Consider the following 4,683-nt stretch of genomic DNA (forward strand, 5'->3'; position numbering starts at 1 on the left):
TATATAAATAAATAATTCACATTTCAAATGGACAAATAAATAGTCATATCTAAAAAAAAAAATTTTTTTTTTTCATTTAAAAAAGCATTTGACATGAATTAAAATTAATAAATTAAGCAAAATGATTAAACTTTATAAATGCATTGTGACTATATAATATGTGGTATGCAAGGTTCTCTCTGAACCACAACATTTTTGTAATAATATAATCATTGTTGTGAGAAGCGTATGTGTTATTATGGCCCTTGGCCTGGCAGCCAAGCCTCGTTTTATTATTATTATATTTATTTAAATTATATTTGTTATATTTAACAACATTTTAAACATGGAATAAATAAACAGTTTTGAATTACATTTTCTGAGTGGCACCAATAGTCCTCCATGACACAATGGGTTCTCAAGGTCTAAGTCCATAAATGAAAATGCTTTTATTTTTCTTTCTTTTTTCAGTTTCTTTAACAAAATAAAACTTAATTTTGCTTAAACTAAAAACTCCCTCCCACATTCAGACAACCCCCATATTCCCCAAAACACCTACAGTGTGCATACATGGAATAAGATAATAAATAATAAATACAATAAAATGCAAATAATTCTATAGTCACAGTACTGAACATCATTAAACTATACATTCAGTCTGCATTGACTTCAAAATATCAGAGCTACTCATTGTTGTTGTTGTTACTCATTATTAACAAGGTGAGTAAATAGAGACTGAATTTAGATTTTTGGGGTGAACTGTTCCTTTAAGGATCAGAGTATGAGTTGACTGAGATAGGTGATGAGCTGCATCATGATACCAGCGAACGCTGATTGGATTGGTTTTGTCAGCACAAGACAAATGGATATGAACAGAAGCAGTGCTGTAAACTAACTACTATCTGCTGGTAATTTTTTTTATTTTTTTTATTTGAACCATTTTTAACTCTAAATATAGCTCACTCCAGACTAACTATTTAATGGCAAACACGTAGGAGATTAAGGGACAGGCTGTCAGTTCATTAAGTGTTAAGCTGTTTACAAGCTGTTAACTGAAGTCGCTCTTCCATTGACATCCATTCAAAAACACAATTCAGCATTTGCACACCATTCCATTGAAAACACCCGAACCCTTAACTGAATTGCAACGTAATTTTCTAACTGTTTTTACATTTAAGGGTTATCAGAATTGATTCTGGTCCTGAAACACACTTTAATGGTCATGTAGGTCATGGATGTCTGTAGACTTAATTGGGTTCAATGACATTTTCATTGTCCAAGACAACTGCATTCATCAGGCGTGGTTGAAAGAGCAAAGCAAACTGGAAAAAATTTAAATAACAGGGCTAACATTAGTAACAGTTTATCAGCTAATAAAAACTGGACTGATGTCAGTGTCATTAACAGAGATCTTAAGCAGATGTGCATTTAATGACAGATGTTCTTCTAATGCGTTTCATGGCTCAAAACCAGATTTAGGATGTGAGGCGACAAAGCATCGTAGAAATGGTTTGTTATGAAACTACAGTAGACAGGCTTAGGATATAACCTGCGCTGTGTTGACTTCACAAGTGGGTTAGAGATAAGGGAGTGTCTCCATCTCAAGGGTTTTAACGTCCTTTGGGAGGGAACGTCTCCAGTTCTAATGGCTTCCCTGCACATGTCTTGTTCACACTTAAGTCTCACACACACTTCTTGGCTCGGTTTGTCTGTGAGAGGCTGTTAATGGACTTTGACTGACAGGTTGGGAGCCACGGGAGTGAGACTGGCTGTTGTGATAGGGCCTGCACTTGCTGTCAGGGAGCTTTCAGTTTCAGACACGAGTCAAATTAACAACAGTTTAGAGAGAATATTTAAAGCTGCCTGCCAAATTGTACAGTAAAATCATATGCTTTAGCACTTTATATACTGTTAAAATAAAAATAAAATAAAACAAGTTATAAAACAGTTGTCACGAATCCTGTCCATGAACTTCCGTTCAATCACCACCAGAGGTCACCCTTCCATTACATTGACTCTCGCACTACACAAACTGTTGCATGTCATCCCGGACTACATATCGCATCATCCATTGCACTGATTGCACACAGCACTGATTGCACACAGCTGTAACCAATCACACATTCACTATATAACACTCACTCAAACAACCATTCACTGCCGAGTATTGTAAGCGCATATCACTCACCTAGCGATAGCTACTTTACAGAGCCAGTTCCCTGTCCTTGTTTAAGTATTTAGTTCTAGTTTCCATAGTCATAGTCTTGTCTTGCCTGCTTTCCCGTGTTACCTGATTATTGCCCGTTTCTCTTGGATTAACCCTTTGCCTGGTGTTTGCACCTTGCCTGGACTCTAGCTCGTGTTATTGGATAACCCCTCGTGTCAAGCCCTCTGGATATTGTTAGCCGCTGATCGACCAGACCCGTTTTGGTTTACTCTTCTGTCTTGCCCTTAATATACCTGTTTGCCATTGTCTGACCCATGCCTGTTTCATGACCACACCCTTTAATAAAGCCTTGCAGATGGATTCGCAAGTCTCATGTCTCGTTCGCCCCGTAACAGAATACTCGGCCACACAAGGATCCAGCGGCTTTTCAAGTGGACACTGGCCAGGTATGGACATTGCAAGACTGTTATTAGCCCTTAAACAGGGCACACGATCGCTCGAGGACTATATTCAAAAGTATCTGAATTTTACTTATTTTTCTGATCTGCCGGACTGTGTACTCATAGACTTCTTTTGTGAGGGCATTAATCAGCCACTCAAATCATGTTTAATCCGTGAAGGTCCCCGCTCATCTCTCAGTCAGTTTATGGACTATGCTTTGTTGACTGTTGGTTCAACGTTCACTGTGGGTGTCGTGGAGGAATGCAACCCCGCACTCACTTGTGTAATGGCGGCCACACTAGAGCACGCTCACAAAATGGCGGACACAACAACGCCCCATTATGTCACAGCTGCCAATCCTGAACAGTCAAGTCACAGTTGTTCTTCAGGAGTCAAGTAAAGTCACAGCTGATCTTCCTGAGTTCAGTCAAGTCATGGCTGATCATCATGGGTCAGGTCTAGTCACAGTTGATCATCATGAGTCAAGTCAAGTTACAGTTGATCTTCCTGAGTCAAGTCTAGTCACAGTTGATCGTCATGAGTCATATCAAGTCACAATTGATCTTCATGAATCAAGTCAAGTCACCGTTGATCTTGCAGAGTCAAGTCAAGTCACCATTGATCTTCTTGAGTCAAGTCATGTCACCGTTGATTTTCATGAGTCTAGTCAAGTCACGGTTGATCTTCATGAATCAAGTCAAGTCACAGTTGATTGTCACGAGTCAAGTCAAGTCACAGCTGATCTTCCTGAGTCAAGTCAAGTCACCATTGATCTTCTTGAGTCAAGTCATGTCACCGTTGATTTTCATGAGTCTAGTCAAGTCACGGATGATCTTCATGAATCAAGTCAAGTCACAGTTGATCGTCATGAGTCAAGTCAAGTCTCAGCTGATCTGCTAGAGCCTCGTCACGTCTCAGCTGATCACCCAGAGTCACGTCACCTCACAGCTGATCATCCAGAGTCACGTCACTTCACAGCTGATCATCCAGAGTCACGTCACTTCACAGCTGATCATCCAGAGTCACGTCACTTCACAGCTGATCATCCAGAGTCACGTCACTTCACAGCTGATCATCCAGAGTCACGTCACTTCACAGCTGATCATCCAGAGTCACGTCACTTCACAGCTGATCATCCAGAGTCACGTCACCTCACAGCTGATCATCCAGAGTCACGTCACCTCAAAGCTGATCATCCAGAGTCACGTCACCTCACAGGTGATCATCCAGAGTCACGTCACTTCACAGCTGATCATCCAGAGTCACAGTGGTGCTCGCTGCTGTGTTCCCCGAAGCAATGGTGCCAGCTGCAGTTTCTCCAGAGGTGGCGGTGCATGCTGCAGAACCTCCCGAAGCGGTGGTGCTCGCTTCAGCTCCATGCGTGGTGGTGGCGCCCAGAAACGCACTTTCAACCTGTCATGTCAAAGTCGAAGGAACCTTTGCCAAACTCTCCCTGTATCCTGAGGGCACTACTGTAGAACCTCCAGAGGTGGCGGCACCCGCTGCAGAACCTCTAGAGGTGTCAGTAGTACCCACCTGTGAACTTCCAGTTTGTCCTGTCACGGCTATGGAGGCCATTTGTGAGCTCTTTGCCTGTCCTGTCACGGCCAAGGACGCCGTCTGTAAACTCTCTGCCCGTCCTGTCACGGCTATGGAGGCCATTTGTGAACTCTCTGCCCTTCCTGTCACGGCTATAGAGGCCGTTTGCGAACTCTCTGCTCATTCTGTCCTGATTCCCCTGTCTGAATCGCTTCCCTTGATGGGGGTCGCTTTTTGGTGAGTTTGGGCTGCATACACCACCACAGAACTCCCAGAGGCGGCAGCGCCCACTATTAGGTCTCCAGAGGTGGAGGCTGAAGCTGCAGAATCTCCTGAGGTAGTGGTGCCCGCTGCAGTTTCTCCAGAGGTGGCGGCGCATGCTGCAGAACCTCCCGAAGCGGCGGTGCTCACTTCAGCTCCTTGCGTGGTGGTGGCGCCCAGAAACGCACTTTCAACCTGTCAGGTCAAGATCGAAGGAACCTTTGCTGAACGCTCCCTGTATCCTGAGGGCACTACTGTAGAACCTCCAGAGGTGGCGGCACCCGCTGCAGAACCTC

The sequence above is a fragment of the Sinocyclocheilus grahami genome, unplaced genomic scaffold, assembly GCF_001515645.1.
Source record: "Sinocyclocheilus grahami isolate Dianchi unplaced genomic scaffold, SAMN03320097.WGS_v1.1 scaffold638.1, whole genome shotgun sequence".
NCBI lineage: Eukaryota > Metazoa > Chordata > Actinopteri > Cypriniformes > Cyprinidae > Sinocyclocheilus > Sinocyclocheilus grahami.